Source organism: Vanellus vanellus, assembly GCF_965231255.1.
Source record: "Vanellus vanellus genome assembly, contig: HAP1_SCAFFOLD_33, whole genome shotgun sequence".
NCBI classification, from domain to species: Eukaryota; Metazoa; Chordata; class Aves; order Charadriiformes; family Charadriidae; genus Vanellus; species Vanellus vanellus.
This window is the reverse complement of record NW_028128339.1, coordinates 944,311-962,131: the sequence shown is the minus strand read 5'-3', so window position 1 is coordinate 962,131 and position 17,821 is coordinate 944,311. Positions and strand designations below refer to the sequence as shown.

At 53.3% G+C, this 17,821-nt stretch overlaps 1 long non-coding RNA gene across 1 annotated transcript; it reads left to right on the top strand.

Moving 5' to 3' along the window:
• Nucleotides 1-14,131: 14,131 nt before the first annotated feature.
• On the top strand, nt 14,132-15,364 carry LOC309684560. The gene is made up of 3 exons (XR_014270302.1): nt 14,132-14,190; nt 14,637-14,732; nt 15,303-15,364. It is a non-coding gene; the product is annotated as an uncharacterized lncRNA (long non-coding RNA).
• The last annotated feature ends 2,457 nt before the right edge of the window (nt 15,365-17,821 follow it).

The window sequence follows — 17,821 nt, the reverse complement described above, 5'->3', positions numbered from 1 at the left end:
CGGTAGGTGATCCTACGGACCAGGTAGGAACCAATCTGATAATCGTAGGTACTACGGTCAACAGTAGAGGTGCCCTGCCTCCAGCCAGGAGGAGGAGAGGGACAACCGACTTTATTGGACTGTGTGGATTCGATGGCCTGGCACATGAGAGCCACAAAAGTATAAAGCCCTGGTGGACACTGGTGCACAGTGGTGTTGGGTTGTTTTTTGCTGTCTCCAGGGAGTTATCTAATGTGAAAAGAGAAGTATTTATTTCTTTATATGATTTAATTATTTATTTTCATAAAAAGAGCCTTAAGGGAACGAACCTCTACCTGGTAATGAGAGAGGGTGATTTATTCTTTTTTTTTTATTTAACTGAAAAAAAGTTGGATGTAGCGATGTGGATTTTCGCTCCCTCACAATCCCCCAGGAAGAGGATTGGAGCCAGGAGGAGCATCGGAGCACAGAAGCCGCGAAGCGATGGTCACACAGTGCTGCAGGGGCAATCGGGGTGTCGTTCAGTGATGAGATGAGCAAGCAGCATCCCGAAAATCCGCCCCTGGAGAGGGGTCAGCGGTGTACGGACGCTCTCTGTGTTCTGTAAGCCCCCTTTGGGGAGCCCCTGCTGCCCCCTTGGCAGTGCCCGGATGGCTGTGACTGCTGAAAGCTGGTTTGGTGCGTTGAGGTGTTAGGTGGGGTGGCAGCAGCCCCTGCCCGCCCCGGGAGGGGGGACACCACCTCTCCAGTGGCACTGGATGGGTGGGAGGGAGGGAGGGAGCACAGCTCTGGAAGCCATGGAGAAAGGCGTGGGGGTGTCCCTCATCGTGGCAGCCCCCAGCAGCCCTACCCCGCCACACGGCCACCCCAAGGACACCCAAGCCCCATCTTGGTCCTCTCCCTCTTGGGTGATGCCCTTCCACCCGCCCTGGAGGTGCGCTCCTCTCCTGCAGGGGGGTCGCCCAGCACTCGCCTGGCTAGAGAAGCACCGGGGGGGTGCTTAGGGGGCATCTGAGCTTCCCAGTTACACGGGCATAATTAGGGCGCCCTTAAGAACCATTAATAACCACTTTGGCTCTGCTAACCAACTGCGGCGAGGCCCCCACCCCGCTTTAGCGCAGGCTTTGTGATGCCAACACCTCCCTGAGCCACTGGGTAAAGCGACGCCTGGCAAAAAAACACCATCACCCAAAGAAAACCCCACACCACATCCCCCACTCCCCGCCCACCCCTTCTCCCCCCATCACAGCCATGGGACAAACTCCCACCACCACCACACCCCAATCTCAGCTCGGCCGTGACGCCCCCAAGACACTGGAAAGAAAGCAACCGAGAGCAAGCTCAGGCTCCTGTGAGCTGCAGAGATTTCTCTTTGGTTTTTGATGTTGTCCTTGGATGGGGTTTGGTTGGTTGTTTTTCACACAACACTTTGCAGTAGAGGACAAAAACGTGGTGTCGCAGCCCCCGGGGTCGGCGCTGGCACTGCCACCTCCCCCCCCCAGCTCCTGTCCCTCCTCTTGCCCCACAGCTGTTCCCACTTTCCTTGCTTGGTTTGGTTGGTTTTTTTTCCTTTCTACCTTTCTTTTTTAATATGTTTTCGCTTCCCCCTTTTTTCTCTTTTACCCCTTTTTTCTTTTGACCTTTTTTGCTTTTTCCCCCCTTTTCCCCCCCCTTTTTTTCTTTTTCTCTTTTTTATTTTCCCACTTTATTTTTCCTCCTTTCCCTTTTCTCTTTTTAAACATTTCTCAAGCTTTCTCCTGAAGGAACGGCCCTTGGCTCTCCGCTAGCAGAAGGAGCCTACGGAAGAGCTCTGGCACTGACATGGGCAGGAACACCCACAAGTGAGAACTGGATAGACAAAAGGCTCCTCAATGATGACACTGGGGCAGCCCGACCTTAGAAGCAGCAGAGGAGCAGAGCCACCCAGAGAACAGGAAGGGCTATTCAGGGCCTTATTGTCTGCGCGAAGTAACCATCTGCTGAGAACCGGTCTGGCGGCTCAGAGCTCAGCCACAGCAGCACTCTTGAGCCAAAGGGGAAAAGTACACCGGCAGGAAGACTGGGAGCCTTCCTCCACAACAACCCACAGATCATGACCAGAGTGGTGCCTATTCCCAGCCTACACTAATGAATACGTACGCCTTTGCATCAGAAAGGAACGCTTGCTTTACCAGCCCCTGGGCGAGTTGGGAGCCATCCCCCTTGCACCCAGCACTGCAATAAACATGCTGCTTTGTAACTCGCCCCGAGTTGGGGAGTTTCTTTCCGCACGTCAGCACCCCTGGGATTGCTTTCCTTCTCCCGCCTCGCACTCGCTCGACATGGTTTTTTCCAACTCATTCTTTTTTATTAAAAAAATTAATAAAAAAATGCTCCAACTCTCAGTTTTACAAGGCACACAAAATCTCTAAAAGGGAAACACAAGCGTGAGGTGCTGAGGTACCAAAACCTGCCCCTGTTAGTCCAACTAAAGGGACAGCGTCGGGAGGCGACGGAGGAGGAAGGGGGAGGCTGTGGGATGGAGAGAGCCCTCCCCGTACCCCTCAGCTGCGCATCCTCGCAGCGCCGCGGGAATGGGGGGCTGTGTGTCTGGGCGGGTCTTTGGTTTGCTCCCCTGACCTGCTGGGGGTGGTGGAGGAGGTTGGAGGGGGTTGTCCGGCAGTGGGGTTACATTCATCAGGCAGTGCTGGGCGGCACGACAGGAGCATCACTTGCTGTGCTGCGAGGCCGGGGCTCCCGGAGCGTGTTTCTGCTCCTGCTGCTTCACCTGCTGGACCATTTCCCTCATCTTGCGCTGTGCAGTCTTGGGGAGGAGAAGGGAAAAGCAAGAGTTGGGGGTCAGGGCACTGTTTCTCCCACCACCACCCACCCCTGAGCCCCCACCGAGCATCTCGCCGCTCCCAACTTTTCACCCCGGACAAGCCCTAATTAATTTCAGGTTTCTGGGTTTTTTTAACTTGTGCTTCCTCCATCGCTCCTTGAGAGAGGCTCAATTTTTGGGGGGGGGGGGGCCGCCATCCCGCTCGAGTGCACAGGAGACAAGGTTATGGAAGATGAACCCAGGTGGGATGCGGGTGGCTTTGCCTGCACCGAGGAGTCCATTCACAATGTCCCCACATCCAGCAGCATCAAAATCATGGTACCCAGCAAAGAGCTCCCCTGGCGCTGAGGGAGGCCAAGCCAGGCTGGCAGCACAGTGCTGACCACAGGGACGCTCTCAACTTGGCCCTTACTGTCCCCCACACCCACAGCCCCCACCCAGCGCACCTTGAACTGAGCCTCGGGCGGCCCTGTGATGATGACCATGCGCTCGCTGCCCTTGGGACCTTCTGCCGGTGCAATCTGGGGAAGTATGGGGGAGAAGGAGCGTGAGTGCAGCCACCGCTTCAGCAAGACCTTCCCTCGGTGGCATGTCCCCCCACAACGCAGGGCAATCCCCCCATGCAGGAGCATCCCCTCCCACCCGAGCCGGGCTCATAACCAGGGTGCTGCAGGCCTGGCCTTCTACTAAACACAGGCGGGAGAGGTGGGCCCATGCCAACGGGTACAGGAGAGCTGGGGAGAGACTTTTTACAAGGGCATGGGGTGACAGGACGAGGCGGAGTGCCTTCAAAGTGGAAGAGGGGACATTTAGAGGAGATAACAGGAAGAAATTTTTCACTGTGAGGGTGGTGAATCACTGGCCCAGCTTGCCCAGAGAAGCTGTGGCTGCCCTAGCCCTGGAGGTGTTCAAGGCCAGGTTGGACGGGGCTTGGAGCAACTTGGGCTGGGGGGAGGTGTCCCTGAACAGGGCAGGGGGGTGGGACTCCATGATCTTCAAGGTCCCTTCCAACCTCAACCGTTCTGTGATAAGTTGGGGAGCAAAACTGCTCCCCGCACACTCCCATTCCCTGACCTCGGCAGTGCAGAGGGGAAACTGAGGCACGAAGCGCAGGACCAGCCCCGCAGCGCCTTCCTCACCTTGATGGAGGCACCCGCAAACCGCACCAGCTGCTTGATGTGCTGCCCCTTCTTCCCGATGATGGCCCCCACCGCCTGCGTCCCGATGAACACGTTCACAACCTCTTGCTCCGGAAGCTGCGGGGGCATGGAAGAGTGAGAGGGTCAGGGCACCAGCTGGACAGGGGACAAAGGAGGTGGCTGTCCCCATCCCACCATCCCATGGTAGTGGTTGCCCACTCTCCCAAGGTGCCCCAGCAAAGATCTCCTGGAGAGGGGGGACAGGCACCTAAAGGGTGCTGATGTGGGAAGGCGCTGGCTGGGGGAGCTCCGCCGAGAGCTGGCTGAGAGCTCCGCCGAGGAGCTCTATGGTGGGAGAGAAAATGAGGGTCAGTGATGGCCCCAGCATGCCAGACCCTTCCCGGCCACCCCCAGACCCACGCACAGCAGCAAGATACCACCATAAGCCCGGCAGGGACACGGGGACAACCCTTCAGGCCCTCAAACCCCCCCTCACAGAGCGTGGGTGCATCTGAGCTGCATCCAGCGCCATGGGGCTGGGAGGCAGACGGGGGCTCCCAGTTACCCCCACTCCCCCCACGCTGCCACCTTGCCGCCCGTGTCCCGCATCTGCAGGGGAAAACCACGACACAACTCTCTCCTGCTCTGCATTCCAGCAAGTGCAACCGGATGCTACCTGCAAACCACCACTGCTCAGCTGGAGGACGAGCAGACCCGGCTCCCCTGCCCAGCCTGGACGCCGCTCTCGCTCCCAGCCCTGGAAAAAAAGCCTCTCCAGGACGGGGCTGCAGCAACAGCCGCACATTTCCACCCCACAGGAAACAGCTCGTTAACGAGGGGCGAGCACCGCATTTCAAAGCCCCCTTAGGAGCAAGGCAGCGCCCCAAGAGCCAGCCCAACCCCCCAGCACACAGCTCAGCACTCACCACACGCTCGCCGGCCCCCGCAGCAGCGGCTCGAGCGGGGCTGCCCGCGGCCGGCGGTCGGGCGCCGCTCCGTCACAGCCGCTCACCATGGTGGAACGCCGAACGCAGTCCGCGTCCTTCCAGTCGCACCGCAGCCATGGCGCAGCCGGGTGCAGCGAGCGCAGCTCCCCGCCAGAGGGGCGCAAAGCGCCGTGCGAGCGCGGAGGAAAGGGCTCGGTAAGCCCGGGATTGGCATTCCCTCACCCACCGAGGGCAGAGGAGGCAGGAGGGGGCGCGCGAGAGCCCGCGCCGCCGGCCGCTGTCGCTCGCCTCAGGCCTGCGGGACGCCGAAAGGCTTCTCCGCTCTCCGAGGGGCCCCTCCGCTCTCTGGGAGGCTTCTGGGGGGCCCCTCCGTCTCTGGAGGGCTTCTGGGGGGCCCCTCCGGCCTCCGTGGGGGCCTCTCCCCGAAGGCCTCTTCCCCTCCTCCGGGCACTCCCCGGCCTCCCGGCGCCCAGCTGCCAGCCGGGGCCCGGCTCGGGGCTTCCGGAGAAGGGCAAGCGCCTCCCCCAGACAGAGCAGGGCGAGGCGGGACGGGCGGGACGGCGCCGGCCCGGCCCCACCGCAGGGCAGGGGCAGAAGCGGGCCGGGCGGCCGCTAACGGCTCCCTCAGGCAGAGCACAGACGGCGGCGCGCCTGCGCGCGCGCATCCACCGCCCCGCCCCGCCCCGCCCCGCCCCGCCCCTCTCTCCCCCCTCAGCCGCCCCTCCACTAATGGCTGCGGGGGGCCCTCGGCGCCCTCCTCGCCGCCCCCGGCCCCGCCGCCGCGCAAGAGGCCGCCCCCCAGGGCAGCGAGCCGCCCCGCCGCCTCAGGGCCGCCCCCGGGCATCGCCCCGGCGCCCACTCCCCCCCCATCTCCCCGGCCAGAAGCAATGCTATCAGCAGGGGTCGGGGGCATAACAGTTCAAGAGAAATTCCTTTGTGTAAGAAAGACCAAAGAGTTCTTCAAAGGATCCGGCTGTCCTGACATTTGGGGGGGCAAAGAGAGGAAAAAACCCACCTCGGACCAACCTGTGTGCTCCATTCCCAAAGGACAAAGTGATTGAAGTGGGCGTATGCCCGAGTTGCTTTCCCACCTTTTATGTCCTGTCCTCCTTAGACTTTTCTTTGCAACTCAGTGTAGGGATTTCCGAAACGAACTTAATTTGTTGGCGATAGGAAGAAAGGTAAAATGTTGGGAAGCATTAACGGAATGAGCCAAAGAGGCCTAATGTGCTGCAGCGGGATCATTAGCTCTCTGCGAGCGGTCGTTGGCTGGGAGAGGTTGGGGGGTGTTGAGGAGGGCTGCAGTTAGGTGTATGTGCCTGAGATGATCCCAGGGGCGCTTGGAGGGGGAGACCTTTGGGATAGGAAAAGTAACTTGGGAAGTTTGGGCCCTGTGAAGGGAAGTCAGCCTGCTGGGAGCTTCCCTAGGGCTGCAAAACACTGTTGTGTGTGTTCTTTCCTCAGCGTTTGCATAGTTGTGGATGATGATGATGACGAGACTCCGCCGAAAAAGCAAAAATCAGGTATCGCGCATTACACAAGTACTGAATATGCCCGATTTTTCTGAGGTTTCGTGTCCCTTGGAAAAGTCTGGCTTTTGTGCTCTGGCATTGTTCCTGAAACGGTGGCTTTTCAAGCTGTTGGCTTCTTGCCTTGTGGCTCTCTATGCCTATAGCCAATGGCTTGAGGGTGTCCGGTAGGGCTTAGCCCTATAGATGACGGACGTTCTCTGCGGTGACTGTGGCAGGGCCCAATACTTTTACTGCCAGCAGGAGATAGCCCAGGTCTCTGGCGCTGAGCCCGCGCCTGTCAGCAGAAAGAGTATCTTAAATCCAAGCTGTGTGCTCCCTCCTGTCTGTATTCGCAATGTACCTCTGTTGGTTTTCTAGCCTGTTCTTATACGGCCTGTCTTTGTTTTTTAGATTATTCCATCTCTGAGCAGAAAGAGAAAGTTGACGTTTCTGCAGTGCTGCAGTTGCCGACCAAGGCAACCAAACGCCCGGCGGCTTCCGTCAGCGAAGATGCTCCATTCACAGAGTCTGTGGAAGAGGTTAGCGAGGGCTTTGAAATGTTAGGGTCTGTGCAAGGTGCGAGAGCAAGCGGCTCTCCCTACTGCATCTTGAGGTTGAGCCTGCTCTGAGCCTGTACAGCAGTAGGTGGTTCTTTTGCATTTCTAGCAGGCAGCTCTAATGTGGGCTGGGTTTGCCTTACTCAAGCCTGCGTCCTCTGCTCCGGCACTGGCAGCTGCGGGAGGAGCAAACTGTTTGTTGTCTTCCAGATACTTGAGAATGGTTCAAGTTTATAGTTTTAGTGTGTTTGCAAACTGTTATTCTCTTTCTCAAGCTTGTGGTTAAGGAATCAATATACACTACCTGACAAGAAAAACTGCATACTTGCTCTGGATAAACCGCTTTCTGCTCATTATCCACCAGTCCAGGAGAGCGTTCCTGTAGGACTTTGGCTCTGTAAAAATGAGCCACCTTGACTGCCTAGTTTGGTTCAAAGGTGTAGTGCAGTTTTTCTTATTGCCCCATGGGATTAGAGGGCTAAGAGACTGTCGGGCTCTAGTTCTTCGTTCCTGAGAGAGTCGTTAACTCTTATTTGTACAAAATATATTTCTCAAGGGCCGAACTATCACCCTTTGGAATGTTTAGAAGCCGACTGAGTGATAACTCAGTGACAAGACTGTATTCTTTTAATTGCTGCACATATGAGAGCCTGTATTCAAAATTTAAAGCGTACCTGTCAAAGGTCCTGCCAAGATTTGCCGCCTTCTGCAATCTGAACCAGCAAGTCATGGTCCCCAAGTCATAGTAGAGCTGACTAAGCCTCAGGAAGTGTGTTTGCTGGGATTCACATTCAGGTTACACTCACGCTGGTGCTTTTTTGTTGTTTTCTTTTAAGCCTGGGTCCACTTCTTTAGAGCCTTCCACTAAAAGACCACGATTTTCGTCACTCGATGTAGCCGTGCTGCAAATTGGTAAGGCTGACATCAAGTTGTACAACTTGTTTCATTTTCACCCTACCTTGTGTACTGTCCAAGTCTACCCCTAGGGTTCTGTAGGGATTATGGCAGGCACGGGACGAGGCAGCATCTGGGAATACTTGAGCGTGACCTCTGTTTCTTACCCGCATCCTTGCATTGCTTCTGGAGTGGAGCCGGGCGTCGATCTGGTCGTCTCGGTACCAGAGCTGCCTTGGATGCAGTCCTTCCGTTCTGATAGGTCCACTGTTAGCTTGCCAGAAGCAAATTGTTTTCAATGGTCCTTTTAGGTAGTAGATCCTGAGGAGCCTTTTGTATTTCAGGTTTCGGCTGGCAATACCTTGTGCGCGCAACTTGCTGCAGTTGCCGGTGTGAAAACCTGAAAATGTCCTAAAGTGACATAACACAAATCATATGATGATGTGAGAGAGAAAATGACAATTTATCTTTGGTGAAGCTCGTTACTGTAAACTCATAAACCTCTTCAGTTTCCTTTTATACTTACCGATGCCTTACGCTCTTCTCTCGTAGGTCAAATGCCGTGTGGGACCCATGCTCGCTTGACTAAGGAACCACTCTCTCGTCCTGACAAGACAATTCCCCGTCTGAGGTAAAAATCCTTCCGTTTTCTTTGACTTCTTCCCCGAAAGGTTTACTGCCTATGGTAAGGGAGGTCGTCAGCTGCTTCCCCCCCGAAGTACCAATATTAAACTTTTTCTTTAAATCCAGCTACTTAATTGACACAGGAGATTAGCTAGAGATTAAAGGTCTGCGGTAAGAGGAAGCGTTGAACTTGAGAGGAGGCTGAGGACACAATCAACAGCGTATCTTCAAGGCAGTTGTTGTGATTTTCACTTTTACTTCTCTCTACTTCCCCATTAGCCAGTTGAAGACAGCAGGTCTTCATCTGAAAGTCATAAACATCTCGTGTCTGTCTCCATCGTCATCGGTGTACGTGCTTGACAAAGCAGGTGGTGGTGGAGGTGCACATTGGAATGTTCTCTTGATACCGTTTCTTTTGCCGTTGATGTTTTGAGCACAAGCCGGAAGGGCAAACAGAGCATCAAAGCTGCTCCAGACAGCTTCTTACCACTGAGGCCACCAGTTAAGGAGTGCGCTGCGCCAGAATCCGCCACTGCAGATGAAAATCCATACCATGAAAATGATACAGAAGAGAGTTTCTCATGTAATTTTGGGTGCGCTGAGTTTAAGCGCACTGCATTTGAGAGCAGGTCAAGACTCTGCTGTCGGCGTCTCATCTGCCAGTCGTTGCTTATTGTGGTTTGGCTCATATTTTGGAGCAGATCTGGAGCCTGAGAAAGAGATTCCTTTCAGAGGAAGCTAAACCAGAGAAGTTCCTGGGGAAGGTGTCTAATGCACTCCAACCGCTACTGAGCATATAGTCCCTGAGGTCAGAGCAGGGCAGGTCTGAAGTAAAATGTCCCAGCAGTATGGATGTTGTGGACATTGCCATTCTCAGCGTCAGCATAACCTTTAACAAATAGATTGAGCAGAATTGGTCAGGGCTGGTTGAAATGAACGCTGTCTTGTCCCACAGAGTAAAGTGGCCTCCTCAGGTTAATGCAGATATTTGTCGGATGTGCAAAGAATATTTTGTTCTTCTTAAAGAAAAACCCCAAAAGCCAGTGTGAATTGGTACGCACTGATAACAAATGCCCCCCGTATAAAAATTGTGATTCTCCTCTGTTGTTTGTTTCCTGCCCCAAAGTGTTCAAGCCTCCTCCAAGGAACCAGTGGCGACTGTGAGTCACCGGGAAGAACCAAAATACGGAGGAGACGTCTATCCACGTGCAACACTCAGGACCGGTGAGTATCCCCATGATTCCAATCCGTTCCACTTTGTAGGTAGACGTCAAATCCAAATAGGGCATTTCTTACACACTCGCAGATGACGTTCCTAGTTCAAAGTGCTTGCCAGAATTCGAACTTCCTGACCATACCGTCATCCTTCAAAGTTTTTCCTTTTTTTTTATTTATCACTCAGAAATGGAGAGCTGTGTACATCTGATGGTGATTGAAAGTCGACTTCTTGTTTTCTTACTACTGCTTTTCTGTGCAGGTGTCGAATGTATAGATGTTTGCTGCCCGCAGCGGTCGCAGAGAGGTGATACGATCAGGTAGAGTCTCTTCTAATGATGCTTCTTGTTCCTTTTGGCTCTGCGCGTGTATCTCTTTCAGCCGCTGGTAGAGTCTCGAAGATGACCAACGGTCTTTGATCGTCTCAGTGCTGTGAAAGAGAAGTAGCTAGCTTGCGGCTCCGGAATTGCTCGCAAGCCAGTTGCATCTCCAACACAAGCGAGAGCCGTGCTGCGTGACAAAGAGGGTTGTGCTGGTGTGGTGTTTGCTGTGGGAAGAAAGCCAGTAAGGGTGCGAGTGGTGGCCGTCCCAAGTTGTCCTTGGATGTGCAGAATCCGTTTTTGTTTGTGAGTCGTTCTGCCGAGCCATCAATGAGCTGACATTTCACTTCTTTCACTTGGAAACCCGCATCCTAAGCAGAAGGATTAGAGAGCTTGTAAAGCCTGGTGGGACTTGAGGCAGTTTTGGGGACTTTGTAAGTCCCAAAGGATGCCTGGGGTTTGCCTAGGAGGGGGAAAAAGGCAGCGTGCAGTTGGGTTTGAGAGGCCAGCGGCCTCATTGGTATTGGCTGTCTGAGCTGGCAGGACTGTGAGTTGCGACGGCTTTGCGGTCTTTATGGAAACAGGTTTTTGGGGGCAGTAGGTGCAGCTACAGGGAGAGATTTTGTACGGCGGTAAGATGCACGCATCTTTCTGCAGTGACCTGCCCTTACATGAGAGAGGAGAAAGCGTAGATGGGAGCAGAGGGAGGTTCAGTTGCAGCAGTCCTGTTTTGTAGCTAATTCTGTCCCTATTCTTCTCCCCGCTTTAAAAACTAGTGCTGTATTTAGCCTTGCAAAAGCCTTTCTTGTCCAGAGGGTGAATTCTTGAGAATTCCATGGGACAGGACGGATATAGAGCTCGCTTCTCTCTCTCCCTCTCCTGGCAGGTACTGCACACCAGAAGAAAACTCTGCGGAAGAGGAAGGAGCAGTGAAAGAAACCATCGCAGGGGTAAGCTTGTGTTATTCCCAAGGAAAATAGAGCTCTTTGTGATGAGAAACTTCAGCACTCTTCACATGACTTCCTCAACAATATCTGTATTTGCCCAGGTTGTTTTTCCCCGGGAAAGCGGGAGCGTTATTTGATGAGTAGCGCTATCGCCAAGTGTTTTCCGCTGCCGTTAATTTTGTTTCTGGACTATTAGGAGCACACTACACTATACGGTTTTGATTCTTCCCCTTTCACGTGTTGGGTATAGCCTCAAAATCTTTAGCGCACTGACTTGGTTGACCTGCAAAGCTGGACTGGGGTGTCTTTAGTCTTATCTTGTTTGCTGGGATAGGAAGTACGTCTCTTTGACTTTCACCTCTGGTCAGGGTTGAGGTCAAAAATAAAATTTTAGTCATGGTAATCAGAAATAGTAGTCTCAATCTCAACTTGATACCTACACGTGGAGGCTTTGCTGGGGTTCTTAACGCTAGCCCAAGGCAAAGGAGCTTTCTGCCTCTCTTGCCTCCGAGTGCAGCACTCCATGGGTGCACAGTTGGAATGCAGTCGTCAAGAAGAAGTAACTTTGGAGTTTGCTGGTTGCATGGGTGTACAAAAACCCTTCCAGTTTTCTATATAAGCAAGATTTTCTGTCCTGTCCCCAAGGAAACAAATCTGTGCTTGATTGCTAGCTTAACGTCCGTTTGTCTAACAGAGGCAGCGTGGCACAGAAATCTTAGAAGATGCCTTATTCCGAGGACACCCTACACCTGTTCCGTCCAAAAAGTCAGCCAGCCTCGATGTGGAGGAAAAGAAAGTGCCAAGATTGGGAAAAACAGCGGAACGCTTTCCTCCGCTCACAGAGGTACCGTAGGCGACAGTCTGTGAGACAAAAGAGAAGGTTGTGGCAGAGCTGCAAGGAAGTCCTCTTCTTCTCGGTGGTTCTTAAGGCGCTTTGAAATCTGAAGAACTTGCATTGAACCTGTTAGCGAGTGGCTGTGGTTGTGGCTTCACAGTGCGAGGGTCAGCACTAAAGCTGCTTTGAAGGATTTTGTGTGCTCCCCGCGCTCCTTCAGTTGTGCTGCCCTAAGGGTTTGTGGGCCTTCTGTTAGCGGGACGGCTGCCTCAGTTTCCCCCTTTGCCGTTCCCTTTGAAGTCCCCCACCTTCACGTTCTTTCAGGCTCCTGACTTAGCTGCCTCGGTACGGAGGATGCCCGCTGGGGTTGGCTTAAACCTGGGTATTGCGAGGGCCGCAGCAGCACCTGGGAAAGGGGGTTGCCAGAGTTGTGTTCCATTTTCAGCTGCTTGAGCGTGTTTGCTAAGTTGACGGGTTTTATCCCCACGTCCTTGGTGAAAAGAAACGGCAGCAAGCCTGGGCTGTGAAGTTCAAAGTTAGGATGCTGAAACCAACCAAGCAAGGCAAAAGCGCTATCGCTCACTGAGGCAAGAAACCGTCGAAGGCAGTTGCTCTGTCACCTGAGCTGAATTTACAGGCCGTGTTTCAGTGGAAAGCTGCCCCCAGGTCAGCGTGCTCCATGCTCTGTTTCACAAGTCCTTCCCCATTGAATTGTTCCTTTCAGGCCATGGAGAGAGAGGTCAGTGCCGCATTTGGCAGAGGTGAGCCAGATGAGATCATGAGCAGTGCCTTCAAACTAAAGGTCACTCGCGAAGACATCCGCACGCTCAGGAACCTTTGCTGGCTAAACGATGAGGTAAAACCAGCTGCAGCACAGGGCTAGTCTCACTCAGCCTTTATTGAAAAATACCCCTCCGCCCTGTACAGAAGTCGCGTCAACGTTCTTTGACGACCTCCGCTGCAGAGCCTAGAAATCTCTGTACACTTCTTATTTGAGGTGTTGAAGGGTCGAGCGTTTCGGGAAGTTCCGTTACTTCTTGTATGACGCAGCTTCCAGGAGTTCGTCCGGGTTATTGGCGTGGGTGGCAGGTGTTTTGATCAAACTGCCGATGTAGCCCCGTGTGAAATCCTGGGAACAAAAGCTGACAGCTGAGGCTGGAGTTCTCTGCGCTGCGTGCTTAAGGGTGGCCAGAAAAGAGGTGGTGCTGTATTTTTGGTTGGGGAAGGCAGCGTCATATGTTTACACCTCACGTTTCCTCTTTATGGTACAGGTGGTTAATTTCTACATGGGTCTGCTGATGGAAAGAGGCAAGAAGGAAGGCTATCCAGCGGTCCACGCGTTCAGTACTTTCTTTTATGCCAAACTAACATCTGGGGGCTACGAAGCAGTAAGAAGATGGACCAGAAGTGTGGATGTCTTCAAGCAGGACATCATCTTTGTGCCTGTGAACTTGCAAGCACACTGGACACTAGCCGTGAGTCCCACGGGCTTTTTCTTTAGAATTGGACGGGGAGCAAAAACTGGCAAGAGAAGTCATGTAGGTGTTGGGGGGTGTGCGGCACAAGGTTGTGCTTTGCCTAACGGTCACCTTTTAATAACAGGTCATAGATCTGAGGAAGAACACGATCACGTACTTGGACTCGCTTGGGCAGAAAGGGGACAAGATTTGTCAGACTTTGCTGTAAGTAACCGCTCCGTCACTGCTTTTCTGGTGTGAATGAGGAGAGGGGTTTTAGATTTAGTCCCTGTAAGGCGACTGCCAGTTTTCACGTGGCTTGTAGATAACCAACCCGGAATCTTGGCGTTGCTTGCTGCGACTTGTCTGGCATCGACTGCTTATCTGGTGTCACAGCGTCCCCTGCACCCAGGGTCTGGGGTGCCTGGATTCTGCCGCCTTCCCGTGAGAGGCACAGCCAAATACGCCATAGCCCCGTGGCACACGTGTGCCGACTTTGTTAGTCGGAGCCCAGGATGTGGGATCAAGGCACCCGGTGGAATTACGGCATTACAGTTCCTTGCTTGGTTTGTCTCTTTGTGCTCTGATAACATGTGATTTGGGGCTTTTTGACCTCTCCGAAGCAATGGAGTCGTTGGCCTCGTTCTTGACCATTAGCTCACAGCCTCTCCCCGTGTTTGTAAGTTTCAGATTGGGATTTTTCCTCAAAATCAGCCTTAAATCAGCTGCGGTGAGGATCCTCTGACATTTTACCGTCCTGCCGTCCGTCTTCCTGTGATCCTTCAGCCGCTTTATTTTGTTGTTGGCCTAAATTACAGAGATGAAAAGGGATTTTTTTTTTTCCTTTTGTTTTAACCAGCCAATACCTGCAAAAAGAAAGCTGGGAAAAAAGACAGCTGGAGCTGGATGTTTCAGAGTGGACTCTTCACAGCATGGAGCCACGTGTACGTGAGCACCCCTTGGGTTTGAAATGGGAACTGTAAGTGCTTCTTTGGGGCCCAGATCCTGGCCCGTGGCAAAGAAAGGGTTGAGCTGATGTTTCTCGAGGAGTTGATAGTAAAAAGCAGTCCCTAAAGACCGGATTTAAGAAAGGTCACTTAAGAAAGAGGCGGTGCGAACCTTGAGACACCTCGCAGGGGGGAGGGCTGCTGCGCCTTCTGGGCCTGCCAAAAATTTGGATCGTAGTGTCCGAGTCCGGGAGGCAGAGGGGAGGGATGGTGAGCAGTGAACTGGGTCTGTTCCTCGTGGGCGGGAGTGGGTATCGGGGATTAGGCAAGTAGGGTCAGGAGTGTGCGGTGAGCGCAGTGTCGGTGTGGGTAATGTGCGCTACTTCCAAGTTGCTTTTCTTTTGAGACAGAGGGAAATCCTCCATCTTCTTTGCATTCCTTAGGAGATCCCTCAGCAGCTGAATGGAAGCGACTGCGGCGTCTTTATGTGTAAATACGCAGATTACATCGCCAGAGAGAAACCATTCAACTTTAGCCAGGTGAGTGAAGGTCATAAACCCCTCCAAGCCCCTCTCGCCCAGGGACAGGAGCCAGGGAGGTTAGGCAGCAGCTCTTCATTGTGTCCGGGGCAGGGGCTGAGGTTTCGTACCCCGTTTCGGTGCGTAGTTGCTGGGGTCAGAACTTCCAAGTGGCCTGGGCAGGGCAGAGCTGTGGTTCTCCATCCCCGCCTTTGGGAGCTGCTGCCGGTGAGATTCCTCTTGGGCAAGATACTGCCGCCAGCGGGTTTGGCATATCTGGGCTCGATATCTTTTGGAGAAATGGCTTCTACCCTTTGACCAGTCAAGACACCGCTTCTTTTTATTGATTTCGTTTTAGACGGGTCTTTTATTAGCGTGCTTGTAAGCTGTCGCGCGGTCAAGTCAATCTGGTTTTGTCGGGTTGTCGTGTCACCCTCTTAGGAACCGCGTGGGGTGTTGTACCCAAACGGTTGACAGTTCCTAAAGGGAACTTCCTATTAAGGACTCCGCTGGGCGTTTATGCGTGTTTGCCGCCTCTTTCTACCGTGACGTCATTATTTAATTTCTCTTTTCTTTCTCTTCTCTTTCCAGACTCACATGCCATACTTCCGGAAGAAGATGGTGTGGGAGATAATCCACCAACAGCTGCTGTGACACGTGGACTCTTAGAGTTCTTATTTTGATTACGTTTCTTCGACCTTAGTTACTTTTCTTAGGCCTTTAGTTAGTTTTCTTAGACCTTTAGTTACATTTCTTAGACGAATTTTCCTCTTTAGGTTATGAAGTAGAAGTTAAGATGGTTTATTCCCCCCACCTCCCTTATTTTGGAGACAGTAACTCTGGGGTTTTGGTACACAAGTTTTCCTCTTTAGCTTATGAAGTAGAAGTTAAGATGGTTTGTTCCCCCCACCTCCCTTATTTTGGAGACAGTAACTCTGGGGTTTTGGTACACAAGTTTTCCTCTTTAGCTTATGAAGGAGAAGTTAAGATGGTTTATTCCCCCCACCTCCCTTATTTTGGAGACAGTAACTCTGGGGTTTTGGTACACAAGTTTTCCTCTTCAAGTTATGAAGTAGTGGTTAAGACAGTTTATTTCCCCACCACCACCCCCCACCCCCCCTTATTTTGGAGACAGTAACTCTCTGTTTCTGGAATATCTACCATCTCCTTGATTCCTAAAACTGGATTTGTCACGACCACGGAAAGAAAGCGTTTACCATCTCTTGATTTCTCACCAAAGCCCCTGTCCTTTGGGCTGGTTTGGGGTTGGCTTTTTTTGCTGCCTCCAGGGAGTGATCTAATGTGAAAAGAGAAGTATTTATTTCTTTATATAATATAAATATTTATTTTAATAAAAAGAGCCTTAATGGAAGGAAACTCTCGCTGTGTCCTGGTTTGAGGTAAAAGAGAACCAATTTTGTTCAGTAACTTGGCTTCTTAGCTGGGCCTCTTCTATCAACTGAAATTAACTGCCTATTGTGCCATCAGCGTTCACTCTCTCAGAGCGATAAGAGCAATGTTTACAGCTGATGCCCAGGCATGGGATGCAGAGAGGCTCTTGCTTATACTTATTGCTATAACCCCCACGGCCAACCAGCTTTGTTATTTGCCCCGTTGGAGGGTCGGAAGCGGAAAAGCATAGTGGGGTCCCACCTGCGGGGAGGAGCGACAGGACAGGTGACCCAAAACTGACCAACAGGGTATTCCATCCCATCTGCCTCATGCTCAGTAGAAAAGGGACCAAAGGATCAAAGGGTTCTTCTACCTGGGGAATGTTTACTTCGCCCTTTGATAATTATGCTGATGTGACCCCATCAGAGCTGGGGCATGGCAACCTTCTGGGCTCTGAGGATAAGGACTGGTACCTTGTTAAGATCGTGATTTTGTTGTTGATGCTCCTGAATGTGGTGCAGGGGTGGTTTCTTGTGAAACATCTGTGCAGGGGGAGCTGGAGGGGACCGTGCGCTGCCGCCACTCAGACCCGCGCAGCCGCTCGGCGATCTGCAGCGGCGCGAACCGCGGCCCCGCCCGGCCCGGCCGCAGCTGCCCCCCCCGGAGCAACGGCACCACCGGCAGCCGCCTCCCCCACGGCACCGGGGCCACCGGCAGCTGCCCCCCCCGGAGCAACGGCGCCACCGGCAGCCGCCTCCTCCACGGCACCGGCGCCACCGGCAGCCGCCCCCCCCACCGCCACGGCACAGGCGCCTCCGCCGCCGCCTGCACCGGCACCGGCACCCGCACCACCGGCAGCCGCCGCCCCCACCGCAACAACACCGGCCCCTCCGCCGCCCGTCCCGGCACAAGCCGCGCCCCCCCCTGCAGCGGCACAAGCCACGCCGCCGCCTCTCCCGGCACAACCTACTGCAGCCACTACAACCAGTACCAAAACTACTCCAACTCCATCAAAATCGGTACAAGCCGCCCCGGTAACCAGGAGCAGGAAGAGGAGGTCAACTCCTTCCCCTGCCCCTTACCACAAAGACCACCTCAAGTCACATAGCTTGGGGGAGAGTTCTGAACAAGATCCAGGGGAGGGTCCTTCAAGACCACAGAAGGGAAAGAGACCTTTGAAAACAGACAAAGGCCAGAGTCCTTCTAGAGCAGATGCTGGAGAGGCCCCTTCTGGGGCAGCCTCACCACAGGAGGACTCAGATGTAGAGGGAGTTGTTCAATCCTTCTCCGTGAAAGATCTGAGAAGTATCAGGAAGGACTTTAGTCGTCATGAAGGCGAAACACTTGTCTCCTGGTTGCTCCGATGCTGGGATAGCGGGGCAGATACCCTAGACTGAGATGGCAGAGAAGCTAGGCGATTGGGAAACCTGGCCAAGGATGGAGGGATTGTACCTGAAAGAACTGCCTGTGCGAGAGGTGATTTATAGTGATGGGCAAGCGATAGTAGACCCTGATGAAATGCCATGCAAACGATCTCTGCTCAAAAAGTTTGTACAAAGTGCACCATCAACATATTCCCACACATTGTCAACAATGGTCTGGGGAGGATCCGATACTGACACACCAACTGTAAATGAAGGGGTTAAGAAGGTACGACAGTATGAAGACAGTCTCTCTGGTCCCTTCTCTGTGGCAGCCATAGAAAAGCTGACTGTGAC